The 23,119-nt window shown below is 38.0% G+C and overlaps 1 protein-coding gene across 1 annotated transcript in view; it reads right to left on the reverse strand.

Annotated features, from left to right (window-relative positions):
• Positions 1-23,119, reverse strand: part of SLC2A13 (solute carrier family 2 member 13) — a 535,506-nt gene that overhangs the window by 416,739 nt on the left and 95,648 nt on the right. The window lies entirely within an intron of this gene.

Here is a 23,119-nt window from a genome sequence, read left to right on the forward strand (position 1 = left end):
AGGGGATCTTCCTGACCCAGGAATCGAACCTGCGTCTCTTACATTGCCTGAATGGGCACACAAGTTCTTTACCACTAGCGCCACCTGGGAAGTCCCTTTATATGACATACGATTTATGGCTTTAATTGTAAGTCAAGCTATAACAGAAAGACTATCACAGCTAGGGGAATTGTATTATAAAGTGTTACATTTAAATGGGATGACCCAGAGGGAGGGTATGGGGAGGGAGGAGGGAGGAGGGTTCAGGATGGGGAACACAGGTATACCTGTGGCAGATTCATTTCGATATTTGGCAAAACTAATACAATATTGTTAAGTTTAAAAATAAAATTAAAAAAAAAAAATAAAAAAATAAAACAAACTGTATAAAATTATTTTTATTTGCTCTTGAGGTGCTGGATTCTACTAACAGAAGACATTTTCATGTGGAAAAGCACAGTAAAGATTTTTTTGGACACTGCAGTCATTTAACCAATTCTCCTCCTAATGAGCCATGAGAGCATTAAGGTGCAGCTCAATAATTACTTCCTTACCTGTCTCTAGACCTCAGGTTGTTAAAAATTTACATTTTTTAAGCCAAATCATCACATATTTTTCTAGTCATAGAGAATCTTGATATTTTTCAAAACACAATCTCTGAAACTGTCTTGGGTACAGGGAGGGTTTTTAGCAATATCCTCTAATAATATAGAATACTGTCTTATAATAAATGGGAAAAAATGTATTTGTTATTGTAACAGTTTTATCTCCATTCTTTATCTTCTAGTTTGCATTTATATCTATTTTCTATTCATTTAGAAATAAGAATATTATGTTAACCCATTTCTAAGAACACAAATATATTAGAGGAATACTGTATCATAAATACTAAGATGCTGTGCATTATTCTTTAAAACTTTACAATTTCAAACTGGCATCCTTTCACATGTAATTATGATTTAAACTTTAAATCTTTTTTTTTCCTGAAACGTTTCACTGAATATCGTAGAACGAGTCAGCAGTTAGAATCAGTAAATTCTTTGAAAATGTTACTTTATGAAGGTTTATGTTACTTTATGCTTACTTAGAATGCTAAGGCTGAACTTCAAACATTTGAATGTAAGTTAAGTGCCAAACTCTAAGAAGTTGAGCATCATGAACAAACTTAATTAGAGTGCTGCTGCTGCTGCTGCTAAGTCACTTCAGTCGTGTCCAACTCTGTGCGACCCCAGAGACAGCAGCCCACCAGGCTCCCCTGTCCCTGGGATTCTCCAGGCAAGAACACTGGAGTGGGTTGCCATTTCTTTCTCCAATACATGAAAGTGAAAAGTGAAAGTGAAGTCGCTCAGTCGTGTCCAACTCTTAGTGACCCCATGGACTGCAGCCCACCAGGCTCCTCTGTCCATGGCATTTTCCAGGCAAGAGTACTGGAGTGGGATGCCATTGCCTTCTCCATAATTAGAGTGGCAGTATTATGTAAATCCAAAAACATCTCCCCAAGCAGCAACTTTCCAATATATTGATCGTTATACTCTATACAGACTGGTAAGAATTTCCCCTTAAAAAGGCATAAGCCAATCCATTCAAACCACATCCAAAAACACAGTCCTTCAGCCCTATATCTAGAGCTACTCTTGATGTTCAAGAGTCCTATGGATTTTGAGTTTTTTCATATATTTCTCATATTCTTTAAGTAATAATACATGAGTAATACATTTACTCCAAAATCTCTATTCTTGGATTTACAAAAGAAACAGCCACATTTAAATATTAATAATAAAATATTTACTCAATAGTCATCAAACATGTTATGATTTATATATGTCTTACTTAATGAAAAAGTTTTAAATGCAAGAACACAGTACTGAATTTTACTATCTGCTACAGTTATAACAACTTACTTCATAATATATTTTTAAAGTTTTGTTCATCACTCAGAAGAACTTAAAATAAGAATTATACTGCCTTAAAAAGGCTGCAAATGAACTTATCTACAAAACTAAAATAGAGTAACAGACATAGGTAATAAATTTATGGCTTCCAGCAGGTAAGGGGGGGAGGAATAAATTGGGAGACTGAAATTTACACATATACACTACCATACATAAAATAGATAACTAATAAGGACCTAGGACAGGGATCTCTATTCAATATTCTATAACAGTCTATATGGGAAAAGAATCTAAAAAAGAATAGATACATGCACTTGTATAAAAGATTAACTTTCAAGTTTATCTGAAACTAATACAACATTGTAAATCTACTATATCTCAATAAAAAAATTATTTAAAGAAATAAAACACTGCCTAATTAAGACCTCAGGCTAAGAAGTTAATTTTCTTCTGCCATTAAGGGCTATATTCTGTATTCATCAATGATGATTCATATTATCAATGACTAATACACTTGAAAATTTGATGGGAGACAGAACAACAAGAGACACACAGCTGGGGGTAAATAATACAAAAAATTAATGGTCAAGTTGTATTCTCTCTAGAAAAAAAAAAAAAATGATACATCAGCAGCAAATGAGCAATTTTTGTGTTACTTAGTAAATGAGTCTATGTTAAAAAAAATCAGCCATAGGTATAAACATAGACATAAGCCAAAGCAAATATTAATTTTATCTAGAATTTAGGGAAAACTACTCTGAAAGAAATCTGAGGTCAATACACAAGGCAAGTGGCTTCAATTCAGTGCAGTTGCTCAGTCGTGTACAACTCTTTGAGACCCCATGGACTGCACCACTCCAGGCCTCACTGTCCATCACCAACTCCTGGAGCTTTCTCAAACTCATGTCTATTGAGTCAGTGATACCACCCAACCATCTCATGGTCTGTTGTTCCCTTCTCCTCCTGCCTTCAATCTTTTCCAGCATCTGGGTCTTTTCCAATGAGTCAGTTCTTCTCATTAGGTGGCCAAAGTACTAGAGCTTCAGCATCAGTCCTTCCAATGAATATTCAGGACTGATTTCCTTTAGGATTGACTGGTTTGATCTCTTTGCTGTCCAAGGGACTCTCAAGAGTCTTCTCCAAAACCACAGTTCAAAAGCATCAATTCTTCAGCATTCAGCTTTCCTTATGGTCCAACTCTCACATCCATACATGACTACTGGAAAAACCATAGCTTTACCTAGATGGACCTTTGTCAGCAAAGTAATATTTCTGCTTTTTAATATGCTGTCTAGGTCAGTCATAGCTTTTCTTCCAAGGAAGAAAATTTCATGGCTGCAATCACCATCTGCAGTGATTTTGGAGCCCAAGAAAATAAAGTCTTTTATTTTCTGTCACTGTTTCCATTGTTTCCCCATCTATTTGCATGAAGTGATGGGACCAGATGCCATGATCTTAGTTCTTTGAATGTTGAATTTTAAGCCAGCTTTTTTACTCTCCTCTTTCACTTTCATCAAGAGGCTCTTCAGTTCCTCTTCACTTTCTGCCATATGGGTGGTGTCATCTGCATATCTGAGGTTACTGACATTTCTCCTGGCAATCTTGATTCCAGCTTGTCCTTCATCCAGCCCAGCATTTTTCAAGGCACTTAGCTTGGCTGAGGATATTTAGTGTTGTAGTCACAGTAGGATCAGCAAGATACACTAGCTTTGATAGAATGAGATCAGATGCTATTTAAATAAATGAATGTGGTATTCGGCAGAGATATTAGATAGTTTTAAACAACATGGCAATATGCATCAAGACTTGTACAAAATTCACAGTAACAGTGCAGAAAATAATGTGCACACAGCCATACCTATATATATATATACCCTCTTTTTTCAAACTCTGAATATCTTCTATATGCAAAGCTCTACATTTGAGATTATGGAGATACAAAAATGATCAAGAGACATGTCCTTGCTTCAAGGAATTTATACCTAGTAATTGTGGAATGGAATAGTATTATATAATTGCTATGATTGACATTTAGTCACAGTGTAACAGTAAGGAGAAAAATTATTTCAACGGAGGATATTAGAAAAAGTGTCATGGTAAAAACAACATTTAAATTACGACTGACCATTGCAGAAAAGGAATATAAAGCAAGGAGCCAATATAAGATTCAAATTGAGACTTCCCTGGTGGCTCAGTGGATCAGATCAGTTCAGTCGCTCAGTCGTGTCCGACTCTTTGTGACCCCATGAATCGCAGCATGCCAGGCCTCCCTGTCCATCACCAACTCCCGGAGTTCACTGAGACTCATGTCCATCGAGTCAGTGATGCCATCCAGCCATCTCATCCTCTGTCGTCCCCTTCTCCTCTTGCCCCCAATCCTTCCCAGCATCAGAGTCTTTTCCAATGAGTCAACTCTTCGCATGAGGTGGCCAAAGTACTGGAGTTTCAGTTTTAGCATCATTCCTTCCAAAGAAATCCCAGGGCTGATCTCCTTCAGAATGGACTGGTTGGATCTCCTTGCAATCCAAGGGACTCTCAAGAGTCTTCTCCAACACCACAGTTCAAAAGCATCAATTCTTCAGTGCTCAGCCTTCTTCACAGTCCAACTCTCACATCCATACATGACCACTGGAAAAACCATAGCCTTGATTAGACGAACCTTTGTTGGCAAAGTAATGTCTCTGCTTTTGAATATTCTATCTAGGTTGTTCATAACTTTCCTTCCAAGGAGTAAGCGTCTTTTAATTTCATGGCTGCAGTCAACATCTGCAGTGATTTTGGAGCCCAAAAAAAGAAAGTCTGACACTGTTTCCACTGTTTCCCCATCTATTTCCCATGAAGTGATGGGACCGGATGCCATGATCTTCGTTTTCTGAATGTTGAGCTTTAAGCCAACTTTTTTATTCTCCACTTTCACTTTCATCAAGAGGCTTTTGAGTTCCTCTTCACTTTCTGCCATAAAGGTGGTGTCATCTGCATATCTGAGGTTATTGACATTTCTCTCGGCAATCTTGATTCCAGCTTGTGTTTCTTCCAGTCCAGCGTTTCTCATGATGTACTCCGCATATAAGTTAAATAAGCAGGGTGACAATATACAGCCTTGATGTACTCCTTTTCCTATTTGGAACCAGTCTGTTGTTCCATGTCCAGTTCTAACTGTTGCTTCCTGACCTGCATACAGATTTCTCAAGAGGCAGATCAGGTGGTCTGGTATTCCCATCTCTTTCAGAATTTTCCACAGTTTATTGTGATCCACACAGTCAAAGGCTTTGGCATAGTCAATAAAGCAGAAATAGATGTTTTTCTGGAACTCTCTTGCTTTTTCCATGATCCAGCTGATGTTGGCAATTTGATCTCTGGTTCCTCTGCCTTTTCTAAAACCAACTTGAACATCAGGAAGTTCATGGTTCACATATTGCTGAAGCCTGGCTTGGAGAATTTTGAGCATTACTTTACTAGCATGTGAGATGAGTGCAATTGTGTGGTAGTTTGAGCATTCTTTGGCATTGCCTTTCTTTGGGATTGTAATGAAAACTGACCTTTTCCAGTCCTGTGGCCACTGCTGAGTTTTCCAAACTTGCTGGCATATTGAGTGCAGCACTTTCACAGCATCATCTTTCAGGATTTGGAATAGCTCAATTGGAATTCCATCACCTCCACTAGCTTTGTTTGTAGTGATGCTTTCTAAGGCCCACTTGACTTCACACTCCAGGATGTCTGGTTCTAGGTCAGTGATCACACCATCGTGATTATCTGGGTCATGAAGATCTTTTTTGTACAGTTCTTCTGTGTATTCTTGCCATCTCTTCTTAATATCTTCTGCTTCTGTTAGGTCCATACCATTTATGTCCTTTATCGAGCCCATCTTTGCATGAAATGTTCCTTTGGTATCTCTGATTTTCTTGAAGAGATCCCTAGTCTTTCCCATTCTGTTGTTTTCCTCTATTTCTTTGCATTGATCACCCAAGAAGGCTTTCTTATTTCTTCTTGCTATTCTTTGGAACTCTGCATTCAAATGTTTATTTCTTTCCTTTTCTCCTTTTTTCCTTTTCTCCTATTCCGGCTGGGAGGAGATACTCCACGCCCCTAAGCCCTGAGGCCAGGGGCAGAAGGCGGGAGGAGCTACCCAATGCCTGAGGCCAGGGGCGGTGGCCGGGAGGACCAACCTCACGTCCTGATGTTCTGCTGGCGCAAGAGGGCCTAGAGGAGCTATCCCACGTTGAAGGTCAGGAAGGGCGGCGGTGAGGAGATACCCCTCGTCCAAGGTAAGGAGCAATGGCTGCGCTTTGCTGGAGCAGCCGTGAAGAGATACCCCACACCCAAGGTAAGAGAAACCCAAGTGAGATGGTAGGTGTTGCAAGAGGGCATCAGAGGGCAGACACACTGAAACCATACTCACAGAAAACTAGTCAATCTAATCACTACTAGGACCACAGCCTTGTCTAACTCAGTGAAACTAAGCCATGCCCATGGGGCCACCCAAGACGGGCGGGTCATGGTGGAGAGATCTGACAGAATGTGGTCCACTGGAGAAGGGAATGGCAAACCACTTCAGTATTCTTGCCTTGAGAAACCCATGAACAGTATGAAAAGGCAAAATGATAGGATACTGAAAGAGAAACTCCCCAGGTCAGTAGGTGCCCAATATGCTACTGGAGATCAGTGGAGAAATAACTCCAGAAAGAATGAAGGAATGGAGCCAGAGCAAAAACAATACCCAGCTGTGGATGTGACTGGTGATAGAAGCAAAGTCCAATGCTGTAAAGAGCAATATTGCATAGGAACCTGGAATGTCAGGTCCATGAATCAAGGCAAATTGGAAGTGGTCAAACAAGAGATGGCAAGAGTGAATGTCAACATTCTAGGAATCAGTGAACTGAAATGGACTGGAATTGGTGAATTTAACTCAGATGACCATTATATCTACTACTGTGGGCAGGAATCCCTCAGAAGAAATGGAGTGGCCATGATGATCAACAAAAGAGTCCGAAATGCAGTACTTGGATGCAATCTCAAAATGACAGAATGATCTCTGTTCATTTCCAAGGCAAACCATTCAATATCACAGTAATCCAAGTCTATGCCCCAACGAGTAATGCTGAAGAAGCTGAAGTTGAACAGTTCTATGAAGACCTACAAGACCTTTTAGAACTAACACCCAAGAAAGATGTCCTTTTCATTATAGGGGACTGGAATGCAAAAGTAGGAAGTCAAGAAACACCTGGAGTAACAGGCAAATTTGGCCTTGGAATACAGAATGAAGCAGGGCAAAGGCTAATAGAGTTTTGCCAAGAGAACACACTGGTCATAGCAAACACCCTCTTCCAACAACACAAGAGAAGACTCTACACATGGACATCACCAGATGGTCAACACCCAAATCAGACTGATTATATTCTTTGCAGCCAAAGATGGAGAAGCTCTATACAGTCAGCAAAAACAAGACCAGGAGCTGACTGTGGCTCAGATCATGAACTCCTTATTGCCAAATTCAGACTTAAATTGAAGAAAGTAGGGAAAACCACTAGACCATTCAGGTATGACCTAAATCAAATCCTTTATGATTATACAGTGGAAGTGAGAAATAGATTTAAGGGCCTAGATCTGATAGATAGTGCCTGATGAACTATGGAATGAGGTTCATGACATTGTACAGGAGACAGGGATCAAGACCATTCCCATGGAAAAGAAAGGCAAAAAAGCAAAATGGCTGTCTGGGGAGGCCTTACAAATAGCTGTGAAAAGAAGAGAAGCGAAAAGCAAAGGAGAAAAGGAAAGATATAAACATCTGAATGCAGAGTCCAGTGGATCAGAATCCGCCTACAAAGCAAGGAATATGGGTTCGACCCCTGGTCCAGGAAGATTCCAAATGTCACGGAGCAACTAAGCCCACAATCCACAACCACTGAGCCTGTGCTCTAAGAGCCTACAAGCTACAACTACCAAGCCCACTTGCAGCAACTACTGAAGCCGCTGTACCTAGAGCCTATGCTCTGTAACAAGAGAGGCCACTGTAAGGAGAAGCCTACTCAGCACAACCAAAAGTATCCATAGCTCGCCACAACTAAGGAAAGCTTGCAAAACAACAAAGACCCAGCGCAGCCAAAATAAATAAATAAATAAATAGGTAAAATTAAAATATTCAAATTAACTTTTGATAAAATTTGCATATAATATAATGAGATGATCCAAGATATACCATTCTATGAGTTAATGTATCTATATCCATACATGTCTCCTTGACCATCTTAGTCAAGAAGCACAACATTTCCATCATCCAAGTAGGTTCCCTCAAACCCTACCCACTTCCAGTCAATCCCCATTGCCTTAGATCATCACTGGTCGAATTTCTGTCCCCATAGTTAATTTTGGGGCTTCGCTGGTGGTTCAGTCAGTAAAGAATCTGCCTGCAGTGTGGGAGACCTGGGTTCAATCCCAGGTTGGGAAGATCCCCTGGAGGAGAGTATGGCAACATTTAATTTTGAATGTTAATGAAATTTATATGGAATCATAGAAACCATACTCTTTTGTGTCTAGCTTCTTTCAATCATGTTTTTGAGATACATTCATCCTTTCTAATCTACTGATTTATCAATTCTTACCAGTCTCTCATTGATTATTTTCACTTTATACTAAGTCTTGAAATCAGACTGAATTCTCCACCTTGTTCTTCAAGATAGTTTTGGCAATTTTAGGTCCTTTACTTTTCTGTAAAAATTTTAAAATCAATTATCCATTTCAATGAATTCAAATGAATGTAAGTGGTGATGGTAGACATCTTAATCTTGAATTATATCATAAGGGAAAGCATTTAAGCTTTCCCCATTGAATATAAAGTTGGCTGCACATTTCTTCATGCTGCTGCTGCTGCTGCTGCTAAGTTGCTTCAGTCATGTCCGACTCTGTGCGACCCCATAGACGGCAGCCCACCAGGCTCCCCCATCCCTGGAAATCTCCAGGCAAGAACACCGGAGTGGGTTGCCATTTCCTTCTCCAATGCATGAAAGTGAAAAGTGAAAGTGAAGTCACTCAGTCGTGTCCGACTCTTAGCGACCCCATGGACTGCAGCCTACCAGGCTTCTCTGTCCATGGGGTTTTCCAAGCAAGAGTACTGGAGTCGTGTGCCATTGCCTTCTCCACACATTTCTTCATAGATGTCCTTTATTTAATTCAAGAAGTCTCTTCCTTTATAGTTTGCAGAAAAGGTTTTATCATAAATAAATGTTATTCTGTCAAATGTTTTACTGCATATACTGAGATGGATCACTTAGGTTTTCCTCCTTTAAACAATTCAACATGGTGACTTCTACAAATTACTTTTCATATGGTAAACAACCTGACTTTCCTGGGAAAACCGTCTCGGTCAGTTTACATAAAGGATTTATTATTCTTTCATATATCATTATGTTTTATTTTACTAATATTTTAAGTATACTTTCAATCAGTGACTAGAATTTACTCTCCTTGTAGTAACTTAAGCCACTTCCAGAACTAACAAGTTATGAATTTGAACCACTGTTTTTCCAAATGAACTGGAATCTTCATTACTACCAAAAGTGCAGCCCATCCAGAAGTTCAATGTTACAGTAATAGGCAGCCCTTATGTATAATCTCTTAACATAAAATTTATTGGCACCTACTATGATATACTTTAATATTTAACATGTATGTATAACTATTGAGTATCCAATCACTGTTGAATGTACTAAAAATAAAAAACTGGACAGCTGAGGCATGACTAATTTCATTTAAAAAGTCCACAATATTAGTCATGCTGGCCTCAAAACCCAGCTGGAGAGTATTCCTTCTACTTCTGTTTTCTTAAAACTTTTGTTTAAGCTTGGAATATTTCTTTCTTAAATGTTTTATAGAATTCTCCAGTGAAACCATATGGGCCTGGAGTTAGCTTTTCAGGTAGCTTACTACTGCTGATTCAACTTAATAAACATAGTAATACTCAGATTTTCCATTTTACCCTGTGTTGGTTTTTAGTAGAGTTGTGATTTTCAAGCAATAAGCCCATCCCATCCTTACTGGCACAAAACTGTTCAAAGTGTTCCCTCAACTATCTTTATATCAGTAGAAATGATGTGCTTTTACTCCTGAAAATGGTAACTTGTACTTTATCTTTTTAAATCAGTCATAATCAGTTTACCAATTTTATTAATAATTTCAAAGAACCAACACCATTTATTTTTTCTATTGTTCACCTGCTCTGTACCTTGGCTTCTATTATTTATTATTTAATCCTTTCTGTTTTATTCAGTTTTAATGTGCTCATATTTTTCTAGCTTAATATGAAACTTAGATCATTTGACTTCTCCACTTCTCTAATAAAATCACTCTAGCTATATATATTATGCTGTAAGCACAGTTGAACCTGTATTCAACAAATTTTGATATATTTTATTTCCTTTGAACTCAAAATTATTTTCTCATTTTTCTTCTTATGTTTCTGAGTTATTTAGAATGTTGCTTTAATTTCCAAATATTTGAAGCTTTTCTGGCTATTTTATTGATGTCTAATTTAATTCTACTACAGTTAGAGAACACACTCTAAGAGTCACTTTTAAAATTTATTAACTTTTATTTTCTGAATGTTGAGCTTTAAGCAAACTAAGATCATGACATCTGGCCCCATTACTTCATGGGAAATAGATGGGGAAACAGTGTCAGACTTTATTTTTGGGGGTTCCAAAATCACTGCAGATGGTGATTGCAACCATGAAATTAAAAGACGCTTACTCCTTGGAAGGAAAGTTATGACCAACCTAGATAGCATATTGAAAACCAGAGACATTACTTTGCCAACAAAGGTTCGTCTAGTCAAGGCTATGGTTCTTCCTGTGGTCATGTATGGATGTGAGAGTTGGACTGTGAAGAAAGCTGAGCGCCGAAGAATTGATACTTTTGACCTGTGGTGTTGGAGAAGATTCTTGAGAGTCTCTTGGACTGCAAGAAGGTCCACCCAGTCCATTCTAAAGGAGATCAGTCCTGGGTGTTCATTGGAAGGACTGATTTTGAAGCTGAAACTCCAGTACTTTGGCCACCTCATGTGAAGAGTTGACTCACTGGAAAAGACTCTGATGGTGGGAGGGATTGGGGGCAGGAGGAGAAGGGGACGACGGAGGATGAGATGGCTGGATGGCATCACTGACTCGATGGACATGAGTCTGAGTGAACTCCGGGAGTTGGTGATGGACAGGGAGGCCTGGCGTGCTGCGATTCATGGGGTCGCAAAGAATCGGACACGACTGAGAGACTGAATTGAACTGAACTTTTAGTTTATGATTCAACATATGGTCAGTTTCAGAGAATGTCTGATATAAATTTGAAAAAGAATGTGTACATTGCAGCTGTCAGATATGGCTACCTACAAATGTCAACTATGGTTAGGCAGTTAAGAGTGTTTTCTAGTGTTTTTATAAACTTAATTTTTGTCTAGTTGCCCTATCAGTTGCTAAAAGAGTTAAAAATTCTCCAAATATGAGCCTCAATTCGTCTACTTCTTCCTTTAGTTCTATAATTTTAAAATTGTGTTTGTTGTTGTTGTTGTCACTCAGTTGTGTCCGACTCTTTTGTGACCCCACGGGCCATAGCCCGCTAGACTCCTTTGTCCATGGGATTTCCCAGGCAAGAACACTGGAGTGGGTTGCCATTTCCTTCTCCAGGGGATCTTCCAGATCCAGGGATCAAACCTGTGTCTCCTGCATTGGCAGGCAGATTCTTTACCACTGAGTCACTAGGGAAGCCCTTAAACTGTGATACAATATACAAAATAAAATTTCCCATTTTAATCACATTTAAGTATATAGATCTACAGCATTGAGTACATTCACAATGTTGTACGATCATCTGCTAATTTTTGTTTATGGATTTTGAAGCAAATTATACATTCTTTATCATTTTTAATTCTGATGAATTGACTCTTTTAGCATTATGAAATCTAAATCATCTCTGGTAATACCACATCTCAAAGTCTACTTTGTGTGCTTATTAGTATAGCCACACGAGCTTTCTTATACTTACAGTTTGCACAGTCTGTCTTTTGTCCTCCTTTCACTTTTAACCTCTCTATGCCATTTTATTTAAAGTGTATCTCTTTTGGACAACATAAACCTGTGTGATGCTTTTTATACAAAATGATAATTTTTTTACACTTAATGTAACTGTTGCTGTAACTGGATTTTAAGTCCACCATTTTGCTATCTGCTTTCTATTTGTCCTATCAGCTATGTATTCTTTTCTTGCCTTTGTTCAGATTATACAAACATTTTAAATAATTTTATTTTAATGCTTAGAATGACTCCTTAGCTGTAACTTTTTGTAATCTATTCCAGTGGTTCTTTTCAGGATGAAACATGCATCTTATCATTCTACCTGGAGATAATATTGTAACTCTTCACAAATGTGCATAATTCTGTTCACTGGGCCCAATTATTTTGCTATTGTCACCATATACTTTATAATTAACATATATTACAAATGTACAATACATATAGACAATCATATCTTTCAAAGAATTTGAGAGATGCAAACAACAAGGTTTTTGGCCTCTTATGATAGCCACTATTCTATCTCCCTCCTATAGGGGAGTTTCACCTAATGTCATTTCCCTTCTCAGAAAAATTTCCTTAGCATTTCTTATAATGCAGGAGGTCTAGTGTGAAAAGACCTTCCTAATTTTAGATTATCTGAAAATGTTTTATAAGCATAATCTTGGTGTTTGTCTACCCTGACCAATTTTTTTTTCAATTATGGGTCACACTTTCTGTTTATCTGCATGCCTAACAATTTTTAATGTGTTTTGAAAATTGTGGATAAACTCTGAAGACTCTAGATCTTGTTCTCTCTGAAGAATACTGACTTTTTTTTATCAGGCACCTTGTATCTGTGGAAGCTTGGTTTTACACTTGGTTAGTGTAAATCTGCTTTTAGTTTTGGCTTGTTCTTAGGAGAATTCCTTAAGCAAACAACAAGGCTTTATGCCTAAGGTATGGTTCTTCTAGGATTTCAATGGAAAACTCAAGGCGTTGGCCCCTCTAACCTGGTAGGTTTCAAATTCCAAATATGTCTTCCCTCCTATGTGCAGGAAATAAGATCTCTCTCATCTTTCACCATCTTTTAACTATTGTTTTCTGCAGGCTCCATGGAATCTCCCTTGTAATATTCATAGTTCAGGGATCTATAAAATATTTGTAGCAAATTAATATTCATATATAGAGGCTTCCTCCTATATGGGTCATTTTTCCCTGGATTTTCCCCTCAAATTTCACGTGCTCTGGCCACCCCCAACTCTAGCCACTGATAAGACAGGACAATAAAACTGCTGCTTTCTAGTTAAGTTCTTACTACCCAGTATCATGAATTGAGGGTTGGTAGCTCAAACGGCAAAGAATCCACCTGCAATGAGGAAGACCCAGGTTGCATCCCTGGGCTGGGAAGATCCCATGGAGAAAGAAATGGCAGCCAACTCCAGTATTCTTGCCTGGAGAATCCCATTGACAGAGAAGCCTGGTAGGCTACAGTCCATGGCCTTGCAAACAGTCAGACAGGACTTAGCAACTAACATTTTCACTCAGAGAAAAAGTCACAGGTGTATGCCTCACCATGAACTGTTCCCTACAAGGATCAAATGTCCCTTCAGAGCTCTCCAGTGTTTTAAATAGTTTTCTATATTTTTTTAATTCTGTCTCTGACTTATAATGGTTATCTTCAGTGGAAGTTCAGTTCAGTTTAGTTCAGTCAGTCGCTCAGTCGTATCCAACTCCTTAAGACCCCGTGAACCACAGCACACCAGGCCTCCCTGTCCATCACCAACTCCCGAAGTCCACCCAAACCCATGTCCATTGAGTCAGTGATGTCATCCAACCATCTCATCTTCTGTCGTCCCCTTCTACTCCTGCCCTCAATCTTTCCTGGCATCAGGGCCTTTTCAAATGATTCAGCTCTTCACATCAGGTGGCCAAAGTATTGGAGTTTCAGCTTCAAAATCAGTCCTTCCAATGAACACCTAGGACTGATCTCCCTAGGATGGACTGGCTGGATCTCCTTGCAGTCCAAAGGACTTTCAAGAGTCTTATCCAACACCACAGTTCAAAAGCATCAATTCTTCAGTGCTCACCTTTCTTTATAGTCCAACTCTCACATCCATACATGATCACTGGAAAAACCATAGCCTTGACTAGACGGACCTTTATTGGCAAAGTAATGTCTCTGCTTTTTAATATGCTGTCTAGGTTGGTCATAACTTTGTTATGCAAATTAGTCTCATTAGCAAACTATATTAACTTTTTACCTGGAAATTTCAGATAGTTGAATGTGAGGTGATTTTTACTGCTAGCTTTATGCAAGATAGAAGACTCAGTCTAAGATTTTTGGGGGAGACAACAGGAAACAAAACTTAAGAACATTTAAGAGTTAGTATGTTCTTAGCTATTAACTCATTTGATTCTCATAACACTGAACAATTGCTGAAGCATTTACTAAATGAGGATGTTAATGCTTAGATAAAGCAATCCATTTACTGTTAAAGTAAGTCTCAAGTCTATACTACGCTACTTTTATGATAAACAGTCATACATCTTTGGTCTGAATTCTGTCAATAATATAATTACAAATATCTTTAATATTAAGATATTCACTTGTAAACAGGCTGTTAACCAAATTCATCTATCTTAAAATGGCCAATGCCATAAATTATAAGGGTTCTCTCTCCAAATATATGTGGTGAAAAATATCACCCTCTTTTAAATATGATTCTTAAAATCATCTTATGGACATAGTTTTTAAATTATAAAATATTATGAGGGAGAGAACCTCATAAATTTTTTTCATCTAAAGTAATGTTGGTTTTTAAAAAATTATTTTCTAAGACTGTCAATAATCAAAGTGAACTCAAACAACACTACTGTTAAAGAGAACACAATGGATTCAAAGTTCTATTCATACTTAGAAGTGGGAAAACTAGCCTTCCCACTTCACTTTCAAACACCCAAATAATACTCATGGCCCTCCCACTAGCCACTCTGAAATGCCCAAACATGATTGGCTCTTTCATACTACAGGGCTTTTAGAAATTAGATTTTACCCAGAGTTTCCTTCTCCCTCATTCTGTCTGGAACTCTTCTATTCATAAAAGACTCAGCTCACATATCATTCTACTGTTAAGGTAAGTTATTCTTTCCCCTTGAGAGTTCCCATAACACTATGATTTACTTAACATGTCAATGAAAAGTCTCTCCTTCACTAGCATGTGAGGTGCTTGATTGAATAAGAGCAAGTACATTTCTGTTTTGTTTTGTTTTTTTTTTAACTTTTTATTTTGTATTGGGTAACAATGTTGTGATAGTTTCAGGGGAATAGCAAATGGACTCAGAAATACATACACACATATTCATTCTCTCCCAAAACTCCATCCCATCCAGGCTGCCAAATAACACTGAGCAGAATTCCATGTGCTATAAAATAGGTCCTTGTTGCTTGTTCATTTTAAATATAGGATTGTGTTCATGACCATCCCAAACTCCCTAACTAGGACAGGTACATTTTTATTGATCTTTCTATCTCTAGTGCCAAGTACAACAGAAGTATATAATAGGTATATAAAAAACCAAAATTTTTTGAAAGACTGAATGATTTCCATACTAACCAATGTCTCCAAGAGTATCATGTCAATACCTCACATCAATATTCTGGCAGTATTCACCAGGTTCCCTAAACCCATCCAAGAGCCAAGAGTTCCATAAATTCTGGACATCACTGTTATCTTAGTCATTGACTCACATTATGTCATGATTTGCTTAAAAAGTATTAGCTTCCCTTTGCTTGTAAGGGGAGGCAACTTCCTCCAGGATTCTTGCTTGGAAAATTCCATGGACAGAGGAGCTGGTGGGCAGCAGTCCATGGGGTCACAAAGAGTCAGACATGACAGCACACGCACAAACACAAAACCTCCAGCCCAGAATTCACAGACCTCTACAATCTGGCACCGATCTACTGTGTACATTATCACTTCAATTTAAAGCCTCCTGATCCTACCTTCATCCATCCTAAATTCTGCCACCATTTTCACCTCAGTCCCCATAAAGTGAAGTCACTCAGTCGTGTCCGACTCTTTGTGACCCCATGGACTGTAGCCTACCAGGCTCCTTCATCCACAGGATTTTCCAGGCAAGAGTACTGAAGTGGGTTGCCATTTCCTTCTCCATTTCCTTTTCTTCAGTCCCCATGAATCCTACCAGTTCTTCAAAGCTCAGCATAAGTCTCACATTGTCCATGAATCAGCCTTGTCATTCTCCAGGAAAAAATCTAATATAGATGTAACTAGCCCCATGGACAGAGGAGCCTGGTAGGCTGCAGTCCATGGGGTCGCGAAGAGTCAGACACGACTGAGCGACTTCACTTTCACTTTTCACTTTGATGCACTGGAGAAGGAAATGGCAACCCACTCCAGTGTTCTTGCCTGGAGAATCCCAGGGACGGGAGCTTGGTGGGCTGCCATCTATGGGGTTACACAGAGTCGGACATGACTGAAACAACTTAGCAGCAGCAGCAGCACTAATACCTTGTGCTTTCATTCATCACCTTTATTAACTCAAATTTTCCTTCTACGGCTGAAAAAAGAAAAGGAAAATAAAAGAACATCATATGAACGATGAAACATACAAAAATACCCAGCACACCTGGATACTTTGCAAACAGTTGTATATGGTCCACTGAGATGAAATAAGATAACTGTAATATAAAAATAAATAAACTGGAGAATTAGTAAAAGCCAATATAAAGGAGAAGAATATAGCCCTTCTTTAGATATACCATTATTTTTAATATAAATCACATGATGATTTATGTATTTGTAAATAGAGGAACACTAATTTGAAAATCAGCTCTGTCCAAGAGAGAAGAACAAACAATGTTCTGGAATGCAGACAGGTATATTATTTTGAGGGAGGTAAAGTCTCAGAGGCTCAGAAACCACTTTTCTTTCTCTTATTTTTATGCTCAATAAGAAATGCTTATGATTAATAATCTTGCTTTCCAGCTATCTGCAAAGGGTATCTATTCCCCAGCAGAAATTAATGAATTGGCACTGGCTTTATAATCAATATCTCTTTAGTTTGGTTAAGAGTCTCTTCCCTGGAGCCCAGTCAATTTTAACTTAGTTCAATAAACACTTACTGAGCAATTACTATGTTCCAGGCCCTTTTCTAGACCTAAAAATGAGTACAAGGTCAATGATATTAAAAAGCTTCAAAGTGAAATAAACAGAATAAGCAAATGGTTCAAAATAGTACAATCGGTATAAAAGTAAAGCCACATACAAAGCATTATGAAAGGACAAAGGGACAAAAATAGATTCACATGATATACGAACAAAGATTTAAAGGAGGAATAAGAATTGAACCGGTAAAGCAGGACAGGGTAGAAAGACTAATCAAGGCAAAGTAAGCAGAAGGAAAAAACAAACATGAAAAACAAGATGTGACTGGTGTATAGAGTTTATAGGCATAAACCTACATTGTATAAAGAAGGAGGGAAGGAGATAACAATCACCTAAAAAATCTAGGAAAACAGATATTGATTGGATAACAAAAAACACTGCAAGCTGTGATGAACAGACTGATTTCTTTCTGTAGGAAATGGGGAATCTTTGAAGCAGTGGCACATCTAGATAAGTATTTTAGACCAATTTTGGTGGTGGCAAAGTTCACTTTACTATATGTTTATAGAGTGCCAAACTTTAACTCAACAATTAAAATAGAAAACCTTTCTTTGTCTGAGGGTAGTGACTAAATCTCACCATACTCAATAAGCACAATTTAAAAGTATTAGCACAGAAAGGGCAAACAGTGATAAAACTTCCTATCATGGGCGTTAACTACCAAAATAACTCTGTCATCTTTATAAGTACTATATCAGATAAAAATAAAAAATCTTTCACAAAATTACTAGTCTTCAGGGAAATGCAAATCAAAATCACAAGATGCCACTCATACACACTGAGACGAGTACCATGGGAAGAGAGAGATAATAAACAATTATTAGGATATGGAAAAACTGGAACTCTCACACACTGCTAAATGGGAATGTGAAATGGAGTAGACACTGTGGAGGATAGTCTTACAGTTCCTCCAAAGGTAAACATAGTTACCATATGACCTAGCAAGTCTACTCCTAGGTATACACTTGAGAGAATTGAAAATATATCTCCATCATGAAACCTGTACACAGATATTCATAGCAGCATTATTTTTAATAGCCAAAAAGTAGCAATCACTCAAATATCCATCAACAAAGGAATGGCTACCTAATATGTGATCTATCCCATTGTTATTGTTGTTTAGTCACAAAGTCCTGTCCAACCTTTTGAGACCCATGGACTGCAGCCCGCCAGACTCCTCTGTCCATGGGATTTTCCAGGTGAAGTGAATGGTTTATCAATTATATTTCAATAAATCTATTTTAAAAGACTGAATCTTGATTGATACTTTCAAAAACCTATTTCCCCTTTCCTCATGGGACCCAATGATATTCTTCCCAGTATAGAATGTATGATAACACTAAAGTGTTAGAAAAATATCAGTCTTCTACTGCCAAATATTCTACTGGCTAGAAAAATATCAGTCTTCTACTGGTCAATCTTCTGCTGGCAATTCTAGACAAGTTCATCTTCCAGCAGTTCAGCAGAAAACAATTTACATCTAAACAATAAGAGAATAGAAGCACCGACCCATCAGGCAAAATAAGGTGATTTAGCTTTTCAACAAAAACATCTGAGAAGCTTCTCAGTCAGTCTCAACTTCTGTATATCTTAATGCTATTGTTATCGTAACAATGATCAGTAATCACATTTTAGCTAATAAACTCTCAGAAGCTGAATGAGGGAAAAGGTGGGTAGATATCAAGTGAAAAGAACAGGCTTTAATTTATGACATCTAATAACCATGTTGAATGGTTTGCTTGGAAACAAACCGAGATCATTCTGTCATTTTCAAGACCACACCCAAGTACAGCACTTCAGACACTTTTGTTGACTATGAGGGCTACTCCATTTCTTCTAAGGGATACCTGCCTACAGTAGTAGATATAATGGTCATCTGAATTAAACTTGCTCATTCCCATCCATTTTAGTTCACTGACTCATAAGATGTTGGTATCCACTTCTACCATCTCCTGCTTTACACGTTCAATTTACCTTGATCCACAGACTTAACATTCCAGGTTCCTATGGAATATTGTTCTTTACAGCATCAGACTTTACCTTCACCACCAGAAACATCCACAGCTGAGCATCGTTTCCATGTTGGCCCAAACACTTCATTTTTTATGGAGCTGTTACTATTAATAATGATCCTTCTCCAATTACACATTGGACACCTTCCAACCTGGAGGGCTCATCTTCTAGTATCTTATCTTTTTGGCTTTTCATACTGTCGATGGAGTTCTTCAGGCAAAAACACTGAAATCAGTTGCCATTTCCTTCTTCAGCGGACCATGTTTTGTCAGAACTCTTCCCTATGATCCATCTGTCTTAGGTGGCCTTGCATGGCATGGATCACAATTTTACTGAGTTACACAAGCCTCTTGGCCTTTAAAAGACTGCAATCTCGAAAACGACAGAATAATTAAGGGTCATTTCCAAGGCAAACCATGCAACATTACAGTAATTCAAGTCTATACCCCAAGCACTGATGCTGATGAAGCTGAAGCTGACAAGTTGTATGATGACCTAAAACACCTTCTAGAACTAAGAAAAAGACGTCCTTTCCATCATAGGGGATTGGAATGCAAAAGTATGAAGTCAAGAGATACCCAAAATAACACGCAATTTTTGCCATGGACTACAAAATGAAGCAGTGAAAAGGACAAGCGAGCTTTGTCAAGAGAACACGTTGGTCACAATAAACAGTCTTTTTCAACAAACCAAGAGATGACTCTATACATGGACATCACCATGTATGTCCATGTGTAGAGTCAACACCAAATGGGACTCTACACGTGGACTTTGATTTTGGATGGTCAATACCAAAATCAGATTGATTATGTTCTTTGCAAGCCCAAGATGGAAAAGCTCTATGCAATCTGCAAAAACAAGACCTGGAGCTGACTGTGCTTCAAATCATCAGCTCCTTACTGCAAAATTCAGGCTCAAGTTAAAGAAAGTAGGGAAAACCACTAGGCCATTCAGGCATGACCTAAATCAAATTTCTTATGATTATACAGTAGAGGTGACAAATAGATTCAAGGGATTAGATCTGGGAGATAAATTTTGCAGAACTAGGAGCAGAGGTTCAAAACACTGCACAAGGAGGCAGTGAACAGAACCATCCCAAATAAAGACAAAGAAATGCAAGAAGGCAAAGAGGATGTCTAAGGAGGTTATACATATAAGTTGAAGAAAGAATATAAGCAAAAGGTAAGGGAGAAAGGAAAGATACACCCAACTGAAGCTAGAGGTCTAGAGAATAGCAAAGAGACATAAGAAGGCCTTTTTAATTGAACAATGCAAAAAAAAAAAAACAGGAAAACAAAAAAATTGGTAAGACTAGAGATTTTTTCAAGAAAACTGAAGCTATCAAGGAAACGTTTCATGCAGGATGGGCATGAAAAAGGACAGAAATGGTAACGACCTAACAGAAGCAGAAGAGATTAAGAAGAGGAAGCAAGAATTCACAGAAGAACTATACAAAAAAAGGTCTTAATGAGCTGGATAACCACAATGGTGTGGTCACTCATCTAGAGTCAGACATCTTGGAGTATAAATTCAACAGGTCTTAGGAAGCATTATTAAAAACAAAGCTAATGGAGGTGATAGAATTTCAGTTGAGCTATTTCAAATCCTAAAAGATGATGCTCTTAAAAGGCTGCACTCAACAGGCCAACAAATTTGGGAAAACTCAGCAATGGCCACAGGACTGAAAAAGGTCAATTTTCATTCCAATCCCAAAGAAGGGCAATGCCAAAGAATGTTCAAACTACTGAAAAACCGTGCTCATTTCACATGCTAGCAAGGTTATGCTCAAAATCCTTTAAGCTAGACTTCAACAGTATGTGACAGGAGAACTTCCAGATGTACAAGCTGGGTTTCAAGAAGCAGAGGAACCAGACATGAAATTGGCAACATTAGTTGGATGATGGAGAATGCAAGGGAGTTCCAGAAAAACATCTACTTCTGCTTCATTGAGTAAACTAAAACCTTTCACTGTATGCATCACAACAAACTGGAAAATTCTTAAAGAGACAGAAGTACCAGACCACCTGACCTGTCTCCCGAGAAACCTGGATGAAGATCAAGAAGTAACAGAACCAGACATGGAACAAGAGACTGGTCTGAAATTGGAAAAGGAGTATGACAAGGCTGTATAGTCACCCTGCTTATTTAAGTTTTATGCAGAGCACATCATGTGCAATGCACTGGATTTCACTGGATTTGGCTGGATGAAATATGAGCTAGAATCAAGATTGCTGGGAGAAATATCAACAGCCTCAGGTATATAGATGATACCACTCTAATAGGAGACAGTGAAGAGGAACTCAAGAGCCTCTTGATGAAGGTGAAAAAGGAGAGTGAAAATGCTGGCTTGAAATCAACATTAAAAAAATTTCACATCATGGCATCCAGTACCATCACTTCGTGACAAACAGAAAGAGAAAAAAGTGTAAGCAGTGGCAGATTTTCTTTTCTTGGGCTCCAAAACCACAGAGGACATTGACTGCAAGCTAGAAATTAAGTCACTTGCTCCTTGGAAGGCAAGTTATGACAAACCTAGACAGGTATTAAAATGCAGATAAATCACTTTACCAAGAAAAGTCCAGGTAGTCATAGCTATGGTTTTTCCAGTAGTCATACATGGATGTGCGAGTTGGACCATAAAGAAGGCTGAGTGCTGAAGAATTGATGCTTTCAGACTGTGGTGCTGGAGAAGATTCTTGAGAGTCCCTTGGACTGCAAGGAAACCAAACCAGTCAATCCGAAAGGAAATCAGTCCTGAATATTCACCAGAAGGACTAATGCTGAAGCTGAAGCTCCAATACTTTGGCCACCTGATGCAAAAGTCCATTGATTAGAAAAGACCCAGATACTGGGAAAGATTGAAGGCAGGAGGAGAAGGGGATGACAGAGTATGAGATGATTGGATGGCATCACCAATTCTATGGACATAAGTTTGAGCAAGCTCCGGGAATTGGTGAAGGACAGGGAAGCCTGGAGTGCTGTAGTTCATGGGGTCGCAAAGAGCTGGACATGACTGAGCAACTGAAATGAATTGAACTGATGCTGGTAACAACTTATCATCTCCCTCTTTCTGTTCTTCTACAGGGAAGAAAAGAAAGAGGAATTTCTTGCTTCTTCAATTTTCAGTAATCTTTCACTTTGTCAGAGATTCATTCCTTCAGAGGTAGAAAGTGGTTTCTCAGCATTGGCAGACAGAGTTAATGCTTTAAAGAAATGTGTCCTCTCTTTAATTGTTTCTGACAAGCATAGGCCCTTACTGACTTCTGTGAGTTTCTTCACATAACTTTTAATAAAACTTTATCAGTCTAAGTCTTTAACGACTCCAATTTATTGTGCCACTTATATACGTAAGTTTAATTCCCTATATCCACATAGCAGTAAACTCTTTTTCTTCAGCTGTTAAGAATTAATTTCAATACTTTAAGCATGATGAAAATATGTACCAGATTCTGTTTTGTGGAATATTCTATCTCCAGCACCTATACAGAGTATAGGGAAATTTTATTAAAAATTAAACCCCTGGAAGAGTTACATGAATCTGTTTTTTTGAATACCATGAAGTATATCAAAATCTCAAGCCCATAATATCTTAAGTTTTAACATGAGATTGTTTGTTTTACAAAAAAAGACTGAATTCTCTTTCAGATCAGAATGTAGCTTACTAAATCCAAAAAGGACATTAGTTATATCTGCAGTTCATAAATAGCTTGTCAATCACTGATAAAATTCAAAAACTCCATGCATATTTATTGTTACATTCATTTTAAACAAATATTGCAAAATACCATACACAGTGTGAGAAATGTCACCTAAATGCTAAAAAATCCTGTAAATATCAATTCTTAATGATAGGTTCCTTGTCTATTATTAAAATAAATATCAGCTTCTGGTCCACTTAATTTTGCTGAATATCATCATGTACGAATTAGCTGTAATGATTCAAAATACCTAGTTATATTTTTTCTTTTCCATCATTTCTCAATTTTTCTTCTATCCCCTAAAGTCATAATTT

This window comes from Bos mutus, chromosome 5 (assembly GCF_027580195.1).
Source record: "Bos mutus isolate GX-2022 chromosome 5, NWIPB_WYAK_1.1, whole genome shotgun sequence".
NCBI classification, from domain to species: domain Eukaryota; kingdom Metazoa; phylum Chordata; class Mammalia; order Artiodactyla; family Bovidae; genus Bos; species Bos mutus.